Here is a 19536-nt window from a genome sequence, read left to right on the forward strand (position 1 = left end):
ACAAGTTAGGCTACAACTTTTACAACAACTTTTTTACACTTATAATCAATTCCAAATCTCTTTTATCAAATATTTTTTTTTCCTGAAAAATTGTTATATTGATAGTTAAAGATTTTAATAAGCAAATCGTTCATGTTCAAGAAATACATTCCTTCAAAGAATCTTTGAAATTTTTTTTATGTGTGTTTGCTTTTACAGAAAATTCCATTGAAGCGGGGGGGGGGGGGGGGGGGGAATGTTAATTAATATTTTTCCTTTTACACAATTTTAGACTCCTTATTTCATACCCATCACATAGGAGGAACTGTTGGAAGTATTTCTATGTGATTGTTATTTGATACAAGTTGAGTATTGATTTACATTTTCTAATAAATATTATTAGAATGTTTTAGGTTGGGGAGATACTTAAGATTGACCAAGTGTTTGAAGAATCAGATGTTGCAGCACCTTTACTTAACATGAAGTATTTCCTAGAAGCTAGATTGCTCATCATGATCATAGATGGATCATCTTGACGAGCATCCTAGGAATCAATAGCACCACCTAAATACTATGGCACATCCAAATACACATGAAGCATCATGAAGTGCAATGGAGCATTGTGAAATCCAAGGAGCAACTTTGCAATAATGGAGCACCTTCTGACAACATGGTGCACCTTCTCACTATCATGGCAACTCTACTATAAAGTGGAACATTTGCAAGATGATGGCACACCATCATGATGCTCAACACATTTTATTATGATCGGTATACTCTTAAAGTTGACCAAGAGTGCTCAAGTGAGTTCAAGGCTCAAGACTTGGATGGAAACTTAATGGAAACCTAACGAAATTGGAATATTCCATCTATACTCCATTACGTATGGCAATGTGTCAATTGATGACTCTGTCATGATGAAATATCAACACTTGGTTGGTCAAAGCATTTCATGGGATTTTTAAAGCCTAAAAAGGCCCCTTAGGATCCATTATAAAGTTGTTCATGACCGCTAACTCTGCTCGTTCTTGCACATTATGCTCATTTAAGTTCATAATTTCCTAGAAAATATTTTTTATAACATTTTACTCTGTAACATTTGTAAGCACCTTTAGAGTTTTTAGAGCACTCTTAGATCTTTCAAACACTTGTAATCAAAGTTTAACGAATATGAACATGAAACATCTTTTCTGATTTACTTGTGTTGATTTGATTCACACTTTTTTAAACATTTCACACCTTTTGTCATTTAATGATTCTGAAACTTTCTTTTGGTACTTCATAAGTTTTTTTAATGTGTAAACATATTCCAATGCTATCTATACCACTATAATGTGACGGTAAGGCCATTAAAGTTGTACCATTAAAGTTGTATATGTCAATACAAGTAGGAACTCGATATTCCAAAACTTTCTTTTCGAGACATGTACGTCTGCAAGATAACTTTATGAGAAAACTAATTGAGAGTTGAACCATTAAAATTGTATATGTCAATACAAGTAGGAACTCGATAGATCCGCTTACCAAACCTCTGATGACAGATTTGGCTACATCTACCATGAGAGTAATTAGTCTAAAAACACAATATAATCGTTTAGTGGTGGAAAACCAACTTCCAATTAGTGCTCTTAATTCTTAAGCTTAAACGGTAACAAAGTTTTGGAGACATCTAAGCAACGAAGATGTTGTAAAACTCTTCTTATATGATCTAGAGGCTGTGAAGCCACAAGTAAAGATTAGTGGTTTATCTTCTAAAGGGTCATTAAAAGGTTTTATAGCGAATGACCATATTAGCGCTCAAAGGCAACACAGCGATGGCAGGTGATGTGTGAGGGTAACCAGAGATTTCATTAGGTTCATGGTTTAAACCTATAAGGATACCATTGAATTAGTCTCTTCTTGTTTGTCCTCAATAAACTAGGGTTTAATCTTCGTGACACCCAAGTGACATTATTTGTATGAGTGAAAGGAAATTTTTCAACTTGGTGGGGGATTGTTGGAAATCATTTGGGTTTTGCTTAAAAGTAGGCAAGTTTACCTTGTTCTATATTGGTGGGTGGAAGAGCAAAAAGGGGTTTATAAGGTTTTTTATCTAGTTAGGCTTAAGGGTTGTTTGTTTACCACTTAATGCTTCTTAAAAAGAGGCATGTCTAAACTTGTCCAACTAAGTGTGTTTTTTTATCTCTTATTTTTGCATCTTAATCTTAAAATAACCTCTTATTTGGACAGACTCTTGGCCACATTTGAAAAGAAAAAAAAGGTACGCTTCCCTTTTTCCCCTGCCTTACCGCCTCTGCTCGTTCTCTTCTCGTTAGTTTAGAACTCATCCCTCTTCTTTCTCTGACCTCTTCGATGTTTCCATGCCCAATCCTCTCGGTCGAACTCGTCGTACACCTCCGACATGAGACCTCCGACACCACCTTCCCATATCCGGGGATCCGACAGCAAGTCATCAGGTTCGACTTTTGTTCTTCTCCGATCGCTGACATTCTATAACTCCTAAATTTTCTGAAATTGAGTTTATGAAGTCGGCTTCCCCAACAACCACTACCGGTCAATGCCTTTCTTCGGTTTTTCTCCGTCGGTGTGTTTTCATTCTCTGATTTTCACATCGATTTTCTCATAATCCGAGTTTTGAAATTGATTTTCACCATAGGTATTAATTCTGTTTTTCGTGTAGGAAATTACGAATGGTAGTTGGAATTAGGCATAATTATGTTGATTCATACTTGATCGGTCCTTCCTTCCTCATGTTTCCATTAATTTGTGGTGCAACTCATTGTTAAGTAATGAAGAATATACACGAGAGGACTGATTCTTTAGTAAATTTTATATAAGTTCAACTGAATCTCCATATAGAATTTTTATTGAAAATGTGTTTCTAATTGCTAATATAAGTTGCTGATTTTGTTCATTTACTGAAATATGTTGTTGATCTGGTTGTTATGTGCTTATATGTTGTCGAAATCTGTTGTTGATCTTTGATTTGGATTTATGCTTAATTTTGATTTATGTTTAATCTGGATTTTATATGGTGTTTGTATATATATATATATATATATATATATATATATATATATATATATATATATATATTATAATAATTTAAGAAATTGATTTGGTTATTTTATAAAAAAAAATCGTTAAATTAAGCAAAAACGAATGCAGAAAGGTAGATTGGTCATTTTTATAATTCAACAGTGCAATTCAGAGGTTCCAACAAAACAACATTTGAAAATTCAGATCTTAAAAATTCAGACCTCTTAAAAGTTTAGATGCTGTCAAACAACCCCTTAATTAGACCAGAGATAGATCAAGCCCACAAGCACGCCTAACTAGATTGTAGTCGCGAATACATGAAAAGATGCAATTTATGAAAACTTTGCACTTCACACGTAACATCCATTATAGTTGGGAGTTGTGGATTTGACCAACCCAATCAAAGAGTTGATCGATGTTGACTTCGTGGATGAGGTGACAGAAGCTTATAGAATCCTCTAGAAAGATAGCTTTGAATTTGGATAAGTGCAAATAACGATATTTGATTCAAAGTTTAAACTGCCACATGTTAGTCTGTGAGTGCCAGACGAAGTCACCAAGATTTTTTAGGGGCTTAGTTAGGGGCTTATGGGGTTTCTTTTCACTATGAATAGGACCTCACATGTCCCACCTACACCACACAAAAAAAAATCGTATCTTTGTCTTTTCTCTCAAGAAATCACAACTTTCTTTTGTTTCAGAGTATTCAGTTTGTGTTTATCGTTTTCCATAATTGTTGGAAAAGTGATAAATCTAAATTAAATCATGAGGTCTTACTCTGTAGCTTACAAACCTAAAATTGAAGTAAAAATCTTTAAAGACAAGTGACAGAAGTGTGTAGGTTTCTACAAACAAGATCAGCTATCAACATGTTGGTTTGACCTTATTGTTACTAATTTAAATTCGCCCAACAACAGGACATATTCTGCTTCTACTCATTTCTTACAATAAGATTTGATCGTCAAGGATCATTGTGATTTCTTTCTGGACGGAACTCGGTAACACTACCATTAATAATAATTGATTGAAACTTCTCAAAGTTTAATCCTCAATATTAAACATTAGTAGTTTGCTAACATGAAAGTGTTTTGGATATTTAATCATAAATATTATCTATCCACTGGTTTGTTTGGGATTACTAAATAATTTGCTATTAGTTCATAATACTAATTAACAAATTGTTTAAATATCAATTCTACGTATCAACATTATTCACGTTCTCAAAGAATCTCATCAGCATAGAATCTCTAACTTTAAAAGAAAATTACAATAAAATTATATTAGGGTATTCAAATCACCTACTAGGCTACTACACTAGGGCTTGAAAGAAATTTAGTAAATCAAGATATTCCATCGGTCTCAAACTGTCAAACAAAATCTCAAGGACAATTTGAACCTGAATAGAAGATCTAATCCCAACATACAAATTTCAGAAAGAAGAACTTTACGTTAATTCATCTCACATATGCAAACTGTACAAGAACTTTACGTTTTTAATCTCACATAAGCAAGGGTATTCAAATCATCTACAACGCTAAGCCTTCAAAGAACGTTAGTAAATCATGATATTCCATCAGTCTCAAAATATTTTTGGTGAATATCTAAACGTAAAATACAAATTTCCGAAAGATGAAGCTTTCGCCTGTTGTATGTATGTATGTATTACCATTGAATTTTTCTAAGATCCCAAATATTTGTTGCCTCGCCTAGTTTTCGCGATTGCTACCAAAAATCTTAACAGGGAATATATTTGGATTACGAGATTTCTATATGCTTGTAATTGGATTTTAAGCGTAAAATCAATGGTGGAATTGAACTCTAACACCATTGTGTTTACGTGATTCTTTTGAGGGTTGAAAGCCAATAGGAGTCTTGAAAATGGAATTGGCTATTTGTAACCCAATTTTTTCATGCAAACCAAATAGGTAGTTGTAAAAAATATTTACCAAAATAATATAGTTTGTAAGATATTTACTAAAACAAGGTAAAAATAATAATGGCTCAGTTTTTATCAAAAAAATAGACCGACCACCTATTCAAGGACATTGACGAAGACTCCATTCTTAAAGATTCGCCGGAGATGGGAAATGATTATGTCATCCAGATCTAAAGCACACACTTTGCCGAGACTATTATAAAAATGGACCATTTAGGGCATAAGTTAGGGATGGAGACAGAGATTGACCTTGATTCCGGATAAACTCCCACTAACTGGCCCGACCCTGACATTCCGGAGGCCTTGTGCGAAAATCAAAGTGTAGCCTCATAACAAATTTATTGTTAATATTATTAAGTAAATTTGCTACTGTTAAACTCAAAACTTAAAGTTGGTAACAAACATCTTGTAAAATCACTACTTTAATATAATGTATTCACTCAACGCTACTTTTCTACAAAAAAAATAATAATAAAATAGATAAAAAGCCAGTGATTTCGGATAAACTCCCACTAATCGGCCCGACCTGACATTCCGGAAGCCTTGTGCAAAAATCAAAGTGTAGCCTCATAACAAATTTATTTTAAATATTATTAAGTAAATTTGCTACTGTTAAACTCAAAACTTAAAGTTGGTAACAAACATCTTGCAAAATCACTACTTTAATATAATGTATTCACTCAATGATACTTTTCTAAAAAAAGAGATAAAAAGTCAGTGATTTCGGATAAACTCCCACTAACCGGCCCGACCCTGACATTCTGGAGTCCTTGTGCGAAAATCAAAGTGTAGCCTCATAACAAATTTATTGTAAATATTATTAATTAAATTTGCTACTGTTAAACTCAAAACTTAAAGTTGGTAAGGGTAATCGTTAGAACTTTTCATAGCATAACATTTAGGCACAGTGAAGATATAACCAATCCATGCCAATGCTGATGTCAATGCTTCTAATAGTCATACGCATGAGGTTGACGTGGAAAGTGTGATTATTTAGAGTTAAAAGGCAATTTTCTAAAATTTCATGTGTGCTTCCAGTTTGACCATTAGCCATATATACTTCATTTGCTTCTTTTAATTTGCTAGAATCATGATTTATATGTTGCCTAAATTTTAAGGTAATAAAACTCCTATCGGATCCATAATCAAATAGTTTTGTAGCATATAAGTTATTTATGAGGAACGTACAAGTTATAACCGAAGGGTCCTGGATAGCATCCCTAGTTCCAACTTCAATTGCTTTCTCGCGAGCGTGGCCTCCCTGTTTCCTCAAATTTAAACATTCCCTTTCTGAAATATCAAATTTCTCCACACTCGTAACATGTTTTTTCTCCACAAGAGCATGTTCTTGTGTTTGTTCCCTGATTAACTATTGCAGATGTTGCTTTTTTGTAGTAGTTGGCATTATACCCCTTCTTTCTACACTTCGTGAAAACAAAACAATCACTTGGGTGATGACAGTTACACTGGTTATACAGTGGATGCTTTCCTTCATACTGCTTTGGTGGCGTGGGTGTTGTTTTTGTTGTTGTTGTTCTTGTTGTTATGGTTGTATCAATAGTTTCCACTTCTTGTTTCTTCCCAGATTATTGCCTTAGATTTCTTCCTCCAAACTTGCACTTGTATGCTTTAGATTTGGGAGGTTCAACCTTCGCTACCATAAATTTCCCTCGAATCTATGTGTTGGATAGACGATAGGCTATGCACTTTGTATCTTCTGTCGTAGGTTGTGGGTTTTGATGCAAAATTGTCCCTTGTATATGTGGAACTAGAAACTAGATGTATCATTTGATTTTCTTGAATGTTAGGGTTACAAGTCCCAGACACATTACATCAAGGTCATTGAAACAAGTGGTATAAGACTTGATCTCGAAATCCTTCATAGTTAGGTACCATAGATCTTGTTCAATGTCATCTTCAGATCCTACCAATTCATGTAGTTTGTAGTACTGATGTCCATTGTGTTTGCATGGCTATTCCACTAAATTAATGCTCCATCAAAAAGTACAAGCTTCAAGTCGTACTTTGGAATCATTCGGACAGAGGCTTATTTAGAAGACATACTCTGTCTTCTCCATCCATCTTGTTATGCCAACAACTCCTTCCAACCATACATTTCTTCCATGGGAGTTATTCCTGTGTCCACCATTTCTATGGATTGCTTCATAATTTGCCAATGCTTATTTGGTTGTCTATGCTATCATTTTCTCAAGTGTTGTCAGATAAGTTGGTGGAATTACCACCAGAGGTGCTTCATGCGTTGGTTGTTTTGGAGGTGGTTGATTATTGTTAAGTCGATTACTTTCCTTCTTTGAGACATTATATTCTCCCTATCATATTTGGTTAGAAGAATGCACGTTGTATGAAGCATTTTATTTTTCATTTTTGATAAAATTGTGAATGATTACAAGGGTTAGTGCAAAGTTTTCCAAGGAATCTTAAAGATTTTTAATTTGGAATAATAACCCATACAAATTTCACATTATCATTTGATTGAAGTAATATGCTTCATATTTTATTCATATCATGTGATTACACCAGTTTATTCAAAATATGTTACATATGAGTAGTGGTGAAAGTTCTATATATAGTTTAAAACTTGCAATATTGTATATATTCTTGCATTTACATTTTTCCACAAAACTTCTTCCGACCTAAACCACCATTATCGAACCCTCTACTAAAAACTAAGGTGACATAAAGTATCAATTACTGCAGTCCTCTACTCATGAATATCCTTGAATCTTTGTTCTAGGTCCAGGGTTCGTTCTTCGACTCTTGCTTCTTGAGCGGTTCAGGTCTGGGTATAAAGTTCCAACTCTGCAATACTACTATCGTTAGTTATCATGTCAATGTATGAAAGGTTGATACGATGATGAATATCCATCAACAACTCCTGATCCCTTGTACGTTTCCCTTCTAATTTTCGCACTCATCTTGAAAGACGAACATTGTTTCCTTCCATGACACCTAGCTCTTCGCCTACGGTTCGGATTTGATTTCCGATCCTAACACTACTAAATCTTTCTCCAGTCACCACTCATTCGCAATGCCTACAATCCACACAGGGGTTGTCTCAAATTCTATGGAGGTCAGAAGATGTCTGTTTCTGGTTCTTCTTGACCCGCATATGGTTACAGATGGACTTACATGTCGTGCGCTACATTCTAGGACCTCTAAGAAATAGGCGGCATGGAACATTTAGTGGTAGGAGAGATGATGCAATTGAATCTTCCTCACGAATGGGCTCTACTTCTTCAACTTCTTTAGACGGTTCATTACTCTCAGTTGGCATGGGGGCATCATTGTCTGATGGTATTGGATTGAATCACGTTCGGAAGTAGGGTTCACCGAGAAAAGTGTTTACATGTTTATCTTCTAAACTTTCCATATTTATCCACTCATGAAAATTGGCCATGTTGGGATCCTATAAAATTGGGTTGATTTATTAGTACCATTAAATGGTATTATGTTATTAACTATGATTTTGTTCAAGTCTTTCTGAATCTCCAAGTGTTTAGTCTATCAAATATTTATTGCAAGTTAAATAGTCCATGAGATCTGACCATACTAAAAGGTAGTTGAGCACCAACACTTAGTTGTGGTACGATCCATGTGCTAATAAAACTTTAGTCGAAGTATTTGATTTAAATCATTGAATTCTAGACCGTTCTGGAGTGATCTTAGATATGTTCTCATCGAGGGTCTGAGTCTTTATATAAGACTCTATATCTTTTATTTGTTGTGTTCACATGTTTTATTAATTATAGTTTGTTACTTCACGTCTAGCTGATAAGGCACCAGCCAGTTAGGACAGTCGCATGGCAGGACCATTTTAACATATAGTTGTTCTAAAATCTAGCAACCCAAGCGACATGTCTATCTCGTCACTGTTCCCATAGTTGTCCTTCAGTAGTGTAATTAATAATTCTTTTTACTTGTAGGTTAAGGGATATACCTAAACGTTACAGAGTAAACCCTAGACTATAGTCGTTCTTTCCTAAGAATGTACTAATTCTCTATAGTTAATAGCTCTGATACCAGGGTGTGCAACTTCATCTTTCACAACAACAAATATAAGCTTTAGGTATGACACCATTAGCGACGAAACGTAGTTTTAGGGACAACATTGGAGAATAGACGTTTGTTCATCGATAAAAGGTTAGGTTGCCACAAATGTTGGTGTCACTAAAAGGTGTTATCAGCAATCTGTGTGAATACCTCCAGATCAATTTTTGGCCCTACAATTGCATCCTGATCCAACTGTTGGGGTTAGTTACTGTTCATAGGAATAGAGGCAAAGCCAATTGCAATGACACCGGCGTCACTAAAACTAACGAAAATAAGGAGCCTAAATTTCCCTCCAACGGGTCACTGCTAAAGGTTCAAACGTCACTGCAAAAGGCGACGTTGCTGAAGGTTCACCCTTTTGTTCTCCAACAGGTCGCAAAACTGATACCTTCCACTCTATTTCTCTCTCGATTTTCGGATGACGATTGCAACGATTTTCCTGCGAACCTTGGCGACTGCATATATTTTCCATCGATTTATTACTACCGGTGCACCCCACTTCTTCCGTCGGAGTGATTTCGAGCTCCTCACCGATGTACCAGCTGCTCCACCGGTGACAATCTGATTCTCCGGTGAACTTCTCCACCAGTAAAGGCATGTTTTCCTTTCTAATTTCCACCATATTTTCTCTTTCTGTTGTTTTTTCTCTTCTTTCTCTTACATATTTGCTGTTTTTTTGTAGTTTTAAGGCACCTCCTCCATTCTTCGGCAATTACAACCACCGGTGCCGCCACTGTGCCGGGATTTCCAACCACCAAAGGTATGTTTTCCTTTCTCATTTCAACCGTCTTTGCTCTTTTTCTTTATGTTTCTCTTCTTTAGTTTCTAATTTTGTTGATTTTGGTGGATTAAAGGATATTCCTCTATTCTGCGGCTATTACAACCACCGAAACACCGCCACTGTATCGTCTATCTCCGGCGATGATCAGCACCTCAGCTCTACTGTTTTAGCTCTACAACCATAGGTACCATAATTGGCGCGCATCATAATACGCGTGTTGTGTACACATGTCGTTTTATATTTCTTTTAATAAAACGCGCGTCCATGAATCCTAAAGCACAAAATCAAGACTAGGGCTTTTTTCACACATCCATCTCCATTTCTCCACTTATCTCTCTATCTCTCTCTCTCTCTCTCTCGCGCGCGAGCGCGCGCTTTCACTCTGTGTTTGTGTCTGTGTGTGTCTCAAAGGTTCCAGATGGTGGCTTAAGGGAAGGAAGAGGGTGGCGACAGTGGCAGTGATGGGTTGGTTCAACAATCCCCATCATAAAATCATTAACGTAAGTTAGGGCTTTTTTAACCAGAGACTGACACTCTAATCGCGTCACTCTCTATTGTAGCGTCGTTTGGAAACTACGACTCCTCCACCACATTGGTGTTGCGACTCCTCAGTCTACAACATCGACGACTATACACTTATCAATTTATCTCTCTCATACTCGTCATAGAAGAACGACAAGTAATCTATCAACATCGGTACATCATACATCGACTCCTCAAGCTCACCGATCCACATCTCCTCCACCCTACTCAATCTACTAAGACTCCTCAGGTTTACAAGCTCTAGGTCCGATTGCACTAAGGTATGAAAATGACGCTTCTACCCTGCCCTATTTCTTCAGTCGTTCAACAAATAAGGGGGCATGCAATTTCTCATTCATCTTTCGACTTCACCTTCTCAATCAAGTAAAAAGGCTATGAATTTTTCCTTCATCTGCGACTTCATCTGGTATCATCGATTTCTCCTTTATGCCTTTGAGTTTTTTTCCCGCAACTACTTCTCATCTCTGAAAACAACTTGATTTCACCGTTTCAGCTTACAACTATTGGTTTAGAACTTGTTGTTTTTTGGGAAGCTACCCAATTATTAATATACAACTAGGCTACAAGAATAACTTCTTATAATCAAGAACCAACTAATTAAACTAATGTTATATACTCTCTTATATGTGATGTATATAAATATAAATGGTCAGCTTCCTCTATTGCAAGGTAATTTTAGTTCCAGATCTATTGAGGTAGATTTTGATCAATCTGAAGGAAAGTAACAAATTCATTTTTAATCTAATTGTTAAAATGTGAATAACCTTACTAAGCTAAAAAAATGAAAAAATTAATCCTTTTTTTTTTGCCAAAATGAAAGTTCACGAATTGGTCCAATTACTTCCATCCTTCTATCAATGCCCAAATATTAACAAGTCTGAAACACTAGTACTCAGCTTTTGGTTATATATGTGATGAATTTTAATTCTTCTTTTTTCTAGCTATTGAGCCAATTGAAGATTGCAAAGAGAGATGGGGTTTATCATTTTGTGTTCATTTTTAGTCTTAAGTTCATATTCCTACCCCTATATGTTCACTTATTTGTTGAATTATATGTTTTGAAAAGAATAATGGACTTGTATGCTCTCAAAGTGATGATAATTCCAATAAATAGATCACAAAAGGAAGGACACGAGCTATACACTCCAACTGTTCGACGAAATGCTTGAAAGAGCTATCTCACCTAAATCATACCTTATAACATCACCTGATGTACACAAGACCAAGTGAACATGTTGTGCTTTGCAAATATACATATTTGATGTTCTTCATTGCCGTGAATTTATGAGCCTCCGTAGAAATTTACTCTTTTGCAGTTTTTTACCTGCATAGCTGATGAATATGAATGAGGATATTAGTCAACTTCCTTTACTGCAAGGTAATTTAGTTCCAGATCTATTGAGGTAGTTTTTGATCAATCTGAAAGAAACTAACAAATTCATTTTTAATCTATTCATTAAAATTTAAATAAGCTTACTAAGCTAAAAAAAATTGATAAAATTAATACTTTTTTTTTCCTAAAATGAAAGTTCATGAATTGATCCATTTACTTCCCTCCTTCTATCGATGTCCAAATATTAACAAGTCTGAAACACTAGTACACTACTTCTCGTTATATATGTGATGAATCATATAATGATTTAATATCTATGTGTAAATGTTGTTTTTCCTAATTATTTGGAATCTTTTTCTCGTTCTTTTTTTATCTAACGTCTATATGTTAGAAAAGGTTTTATAGATAGCATACATAGTAATTAAAAAAAAGTTAGTGTTTAGTATTGATGTAAAAAAATGACATAGAATCCAAATAAGGGTAGTTTAAAGTTTCCTATTTTTAATTACTAACTTATATTATAACTGTTACCCATGGATTTAAAAGTAGGGACATAACACGGGCAATCATGGAAAAAATTTTAAAATTCATACTATACTCTAATTGCATAATTTTAAAGATATGAAAAGTATTTTTGTACTATTTTAAGTCGGTTTATAGTGTGAAAATAATGCTACAACAACTGAAACCACTTGAATCAATCATGTTGTAACCTCTTGTTGTAGGCATAAATCACAATTACTTTGGCAATAACTTTGTTTTTTGTTTTCTTGTATTTAAATCTTTTAAAAAGCATAAGGGGACATACAACACTGCTTGGGATATGCTTACATTTTAAAAAAACCAAAATATTTTAACCGTATTTTATTTAAATGACAGTTATTGTCACACCCGCTAAAGCGGAAACACGGAACACAATAATACAAATGATTTCATAGCAAAAGGTAAAGACAACACCAACCATAGTATTAAAAGCTTTATAGTTACACTGAGTTTGAACAACTTCAAAGAAAAATATTACAATACATTTGAAAAATAACACATGCGAATGCTCCTACAAATGATGTGTCCCTATGTGCCACTTACTCGATGATTCCTGAAAAAGCGTGTAAAATAAGCGGTCAACTACGAAATAGTTGGTGAGTTCATAGGTTTACAAAAATATTGGTTTCATTATTGTAATAAAAGTTTTGATAGAAGTTTCCATAAATAAAAGTACATTGTTAAAATGAGTAAATAAATTTACATAAACAAAGTTCGTTGTCATCATGAGAAACAAAGTACATTGCCAAAATGAGATGTAAAGTTCATATTCTCATGGGAAATAAATTTGTTGTCATCATAAGAAATAAAGTACATTGCCAAAATGAGATGCAACGTTCATATACTCTCATGGGAAATAAGTTTGTTGTCATCATGAGAAATAAAGTACATTGCCAAAATAAGATGCAAAGTTCATATTCTCATGGGAAATAAGTTTGTTTGTCATCATGAGAAATAAAGTACATTGCCAAAATGAGATGCAAATTTCATATTCTCATGGGAAATAAGTTCGTTATCATCATGAGCAATAAAGCACATTGCCAAAATGAGATGCAAAGTTCATATTCTCATGGGAAATAAAGTTCGATGCTAAAACAAGATATAAAATTCGTATGTGCATAATGATTAAACCATGAGTTCATAACCCAATCCTAATGACCGAGGGTGGCCGCTTCTATATCTATCGCTAACATAGGGAAATATGGTAAATTGCACTCGAGAGAATCGTGCAAGTTTGGAGTTGTCTACCTCCTACTAGCGCTATCCATATTGACCATGGGCTCAAATGAGTTAATGAGTTGTGTGAACTGATTCCAGGGACTTAACCGTGATAAGGCCTCATGACTTAACCATGATAAATCTGTATGTGCATAATGATTATACCATGAGTTAACAACCCAATCCTAATGACTGAGGGTGCCCTCTTTTATGTCTATCGCTAACATAGGGAAATATGGTAAAATGCACTCAAGCAAATCGTGCAAGTGGGGAGTTGTCTACCTCCTAATAGCGTTATCCATAATGACCATTGACTCAAATGAGTTAATGAGTTGTGTGAACTGATTCCAGGGACTTGACCGCGATAAGGCCTCATGAATTAACAATAGCATACACATACATAGCAAATCACTTTTGATACAATTGAAAATAAGTACAACGGACATAATTAAGTAAACGACATGATTTTCCACCCCAAAACATTTAAAAACCGAAAATAGGGGTAGGCGTTAATATTCGCAATGATGCGTGAAGGTATTTGTGATGCCTTGAGCTAACCGAAAATAGGGGCAGGCGTACTATCAATTCCCTATGATAAGGTTACACACTAGTAAGTCTTTAGTCGAAAATCTAACACTAATATACTTAATTTTTACAATAAAATTATGTCAATATTGTGTCAAAATTAGGTTTTGTATAAAATGCAAAGATTTTTCTGTAAATTTAAATTTCCATGGATCAATTTGTTAAATAACATATTTAAGTTAAAAATCCCATTTTGGCAATGTCAACTGAAGTTTAACTATAACATTTTAGAAGGTGTTTTAAATGGTTAAATATTCAAAGTAAATCAAATAAGTTATAAATTTCCCAAAATGGGTATTTCAGTTTTAACTGAAGTCAAAGACATTAAAATAAATTTTCTTGAATTTTTGATTTGTCTAACTATTTTTTCACCAATTTAATTCCTTGAAAATATCATAAAATTGGGGAAAATAGGAAATGATCATGGAAAATTATTAGAATTGCTGTGTTACTGCTTCATAGTATCCCTAAACTGGAAAATTATTAGATGCCAATTTTGTTTAATAAAACCCGGCTTTATAATTTAAATGTCTTTTGCACCAAGAAATTTTAATTAAATATCAAAAAGTGTTAAAGGACTTCCAGAGAAATGTTCCACAAGTGTTAAATATGTATAACTATTTTTCCTTTATTTAACCACTTGACTACTCACAAATTCAAGAAAAATAGCAACCTCTTAATAAAAATTACCAATATTTTTTTACAACTTATATACAAAGTATATAATCTGGGAAAAATATAAAAATTGTTTTTTTAAATAGATTAACATGGTTTTATGATTTTTGTGTATTTATTATAGCAAAAATCGAAATAAATAGGAATCAGTTTATACAATGTCTATAAATTTTTTTGCCACTGTTATTTAACATATATAAGCTGGGAAAAATATCAAAGTTTGTTTTCAAACAGTTTAACTATTTTGCTTTGTTTTATTCATTTAAATAAGCATTAATTAGTGAAAAATTATTAAACAGTAGGTAAAATTCACTAAACTTTTTATTTACGATTAATATATATTGTAAGATATTCTGATAAATGTATATAATTTTTTGACAAGTGTAGCTATTTATTATCTATTAAACCCATTAAACCATTATTAAATCGGGAAAAATAAGACATTTTCATGTAAAAATATGTAAATTTTTTCAAGGAGTCTATATGATATATATTAGATTCAAAAATTATCAAATATGGTTTTTGAAATAAAAAAATGTATTTTACAAATTGTTTTTCTTCAACAAAAATAAAATCAAAATAAATAGAAAACAGTCATATAAATGCATGCAACTTTATGAAACGTCTTTAATCAGTGCATAGGTCATTTCAGAAATTTACCAAAAATTATTGACCATAAAAAGTATTTTATCTGAATTATTGCTCTATTTTCTTGCACAAATTTAAATTAATCGAGAAAAGTGATTTACTATCTGAACATTTCTAGATCATCTTATTTAGTAGTTTGGATTCTTGGAAAAATCGGATTTGAGCAGAAAATGATTTTTAGATATTTATTTGTGAATAAATCCTTTATAAGCATTCTTAAAAAATGTACTTTGATCATCAAGCATTTAAGCTTGATGTTCATCACATGCATTATGATTTGAAGACCATGAATGAACTTATTTTGTTCAAAATGATGTTTCTAAATGAAAAAATTTAATGCATGTGGTTTTGGATTTTTAAAACTTGTAAAACTCAAGTTGATGGATTTGATTTAGGTTTTGATCATTGGATTTCACCTTCTAAGAACGTGCATTTTTTTTGGGTGAAATCCTACCACCATCATCATCAAATTCCACATTCATTAACATGAATATGAATGTTCATAAAGAATGGTGTAGAAAAAGGAGAAAAATGCTAGAAAACTTGCACTTTGCACTTTGCTTAAGTCGGTTAGTGGAGCGCGTGTGGTTAACCGGCACACTAGCTGGATTTAACAAGGTAGGCAAAGGGTAACTTAATGTTTATCCTAGTATCGGTGGAGCGCGTGTGGTTAACCGGCACATCGATTGAGGGGTAAATATTACGGGTACCAAGTATATTTGCATGGTTATTCACACCTTGTTTTGTGATCCTCGACATCCCAGTCACAAAATTTGAGAGGGCACAATCGAGATTGAAACATGCCATTGAACAGTTCAATGAATCTCAAAAGATCTAGGAGTTTCAAATCCAAGTAAAACCTAATTATATTATTTCGTTTTCATGGTGGAAATTGGTGAATCGTCATTCGCCTACCTTCAAATATTTTATAGCTTGGATTACGGCATCTCTCTTCTAAGTTATAAAAGTATTGTGTTGGTTCCTAGCCTTAATATTTCATATTGGGTGTTATATTAAGGACTTTAAATCAACTATCTTGAATATCTCCCAAAATATGTCTGGTTCAGACATTTATGATCTTCCCAAAACTCTTGGAACAAGTTTTCCTAATGAAGATGATGTCCCGGAAATTATTCTTCACTCCCTCCACCTTCTCCAATTATTTTCCCTAACCCACAAGTTCAAGGTCACTCAAGCCCTAATGGCAAGCAAGGTCTATGTGTGCTCACATCTTGGAGATGAAGTCACATATTGACAAACCGGGAGAGTTGGGTGTCAAAGTCTTAAGAAAGTTGGTTGTTCAATCACTTTCTAAGTCACATAGTGAGTTACCTCGGGGACTACTATGAAATAGACTATGACATGACCCTTAATGATCTTATCTATTTGCTTGGTGCTGCTGAATCATCAATGATTTGGAGCTTTGGTAAAGCAAATTTGATTAGTAGATCAACTTCCCAAACTACCATGGACATTGACAATGGTAACCTTGGATATCTAGAAAAGCCTTCTCCTCCCAAGGAAAGGGATCAGCCATTGTCAACTCGGTTGACCAAATGGTAAAGAGAAAGGCTAAGTCTGAGATTGTCCCATGTACCATTACCAAAGAGTCCATATGTTTCTATTGCCAAAAGGAAGGGGCATTGATTGCGAAGCTGCCTATTTACCTGAAAGATCATAAGGTTGATCAAGTCAAGAAGTTTGACTCTACTTCAGGTAAAGTCCACTATCTAACTCTGTTAAGTTTCTATTATGAGATTCTTCTTACATGATGTGACTGGGTCACATGTTGATGTTTTGAGAATCAAAGAAAAGTGAATGAACATAAAGGAAGTATATGCTGATTCTGATTGCGAAGATGGATTTCAATCTCATGGTTCGAAGATCGGATTCTTGAGCTACTACTTAGAGAGTTATGATAGATTGATAGGAGATATGTAATAGCATATTTTCCATTTAAAGTTGCATTGTAAGGAAAGTTTTTCCGCATTTGATAAATAAATAAAATTTTATTTTATTTTATATGTCCTTGCAATGGCACTTATGGAAAATTGATGTTTGTACATTTCTAGCAATAATGAAAATATGAATTTGATTCTTTCATTTGCGGTAGTGTCTAAATTTATCAAATAAGGAAAGATTCTCATTACCCAAGTATTCAGGTGGATAGAAACTTGGAATCATGCAAGTTGTATAGTATGATGAATGAGAATGTTCACCTTTGGAAAATTAAGACTAATTCCTTGTTCACATGTATATGTGAGTCAAGTGAAGGACTAAGGGATCAAGTACACATTCTTGTGCACTGGTCAAGTCCACCACAAAAGATCGATAATACTATTCGTCATGATTTACTAAAGTTTAGTAAATATGGTTATACTTACAAGTTTAAGTATAATTCTGAAACATTGGAAAAGTTTCGATGTATGGCAGAACGAATGAGAAGAATCAAATTAGGCCAAAGGATAAAAGTTTCTCAAATCTGAAAAGATGGGAGAGTACTTTAGTATCATGTTTTGTGATCATCTCAATGATTAAAGAACCATATCACAATTGGTCTTCTAAGGACATCTTAGTGCATTCTTATGGCTAAGAAGAGGAGTCATGAATTGTTTAAATGGTTAAATCAAGAAGATGAGTCATACTTCGTTCCAAAAAAAGTCTTAGAGTCATACTCCAAGATTGAAATTTGAGTGATATATCTTAAAGAAAGTTTACTAACACTTGTGAAATGTAAGAGTAAAGTGTGTCCTACTCTTGTACATTTGAAATTGGTAAGTTGTGATGTTTTGGATAAAACAGAGACCAACTTAGGCCAATTGTGTGAAGTGTTTATCTTGATAAAGAATCCGCACTATCTCTTGAATATTTGACAAAATAGTCTTATATGTCAAGAAGACAGTGGGAGTCCTAAAGATCCTGAAAGAATTTCAAGATCTAATCAAGAATAAAAACCTGTAGTTTGACACTAGCACACGACGTGAGGTTTATAACCTATCGTGTTGACATATTTCTATTTCTGTGCCCATTCCAGTTAAAGTTGGCTTTGCATATGAGTTCTGAGAGTTCTCAATTGGTTGCATAACAACTTGGAAGCAATGGCAGGCCCTTCAGATGCCAGGTGGCAAGAAGTTAAGACTGCACAAGTTCAATCCATAAGAGTTTGGATTTGTCACTAACCTTGTCTTGTGATTATGGTTTTGACAAATTCACATGGATAGGAACACATACACCATAAAATCTAAGTGTCATAAGGTTTCTCTCCGATTCATGAAAATGATGGTGAGGAAACACTTTCACTAAGTAGATTTTAAGTCGATAACTGTTGTGATATTTGCATTCTCAAAGTCGTTAGTGGAGCGTGTGTGGTTAACCGACACACTAACATGGACTTGTGAGAAATGGCAAAGGTCTAAACAATTGAGACTATGATTATGACATCACTTTTCATAGTTCTAAAAGTTGTTTAGACACACATGTGTGCTATCTAAGGAAAGATGTATGATTTTGATTAAGTTTTTATCAAAACATCTTGTATCAGAAATCTGAACTTTGGTAAGAAAGTCAATAAAGTATTGATTTCTAGAAGTTCAGCTAATTTCTGAGTACATGTCAAAGCTAGTGTGAGCATAAGTGTTATGCAAATAATCATCATGTTAGTGGGAGCATGATAATTATTATTAGTATTACAAGATAGCAATGTTAATTATAGAAAACAAAAGTTTCAATTCGTGAAGTTGCAGGGGTTGAAAAGTTGTTTTGCTATAATTAAGGGAGAGGAAATTATACTTCATTTCAATTCTAAAAGTTTAGATTGAGGTTTTAATCATCTTTAGTCAAGGATATATATGAATTTTGTGTTGGAATGGCACAACATAAGGAAATTCTATATATGGGTCCATTATTTGCGTTCTAAAATTCGATTATGATTACGACATCCCTTTTCATAATCTGAATTATGAGAACTTGGCAAATAGAAATATTGTAGCAAAAGGACCGGTCTAGTATCATGTCTTTATGTGAGACATCATGAATCGTGTCCCATATGCTTCGGATATAGGATCGATTGCATGTGCTATAATATTCATCCTTTCTAAAATTTTCCAAATGCCCGGGCCATTAAGAAGGGAAAAGGTCTAGAATTGGATATGACTAACTTGATTAAGAAATTGTCGAGGACAATAT

The 19536-nt window shown here is 33.9% G+C and overlaps 1 long non-coding RNA gene across 1 annotated transcript; it reads left to right on the plus strand.

Moving 5' to 3' along the window:
• The first annotated feature begins 10095 nt into the window (after positions 1 to 10095).
• LOC145109628 (uncharacterized) lies at positions 10096 to 11620 on the plus strand. The gene is made up of 2 exons (XR_013709106.1): positions 10096 to 10755; positions 11291 to 11620. It is a non-coding gene; the product is annotated as an uncharacterized LOC145109628 (long non-coding RNA).
• Positions 11621 to 19536: the final 7916 nt, after the last annotated feature.

This window comes from Lactuca virosa, chromosome 4, assembly GCF_052849685.1.
Source record: "Lactuca virosa cultivar CGN04683 chromosome 4, Lactuca_virosa_CGN04683_v6, whole genome shotgun sequence".
Taxonomy (NCBI): Eukaryota; Viridiplantae; Streptophyta; class Magnoliopsida; order Asterales; family Asteraceae; genus Lactuca; species Lactuca virosa.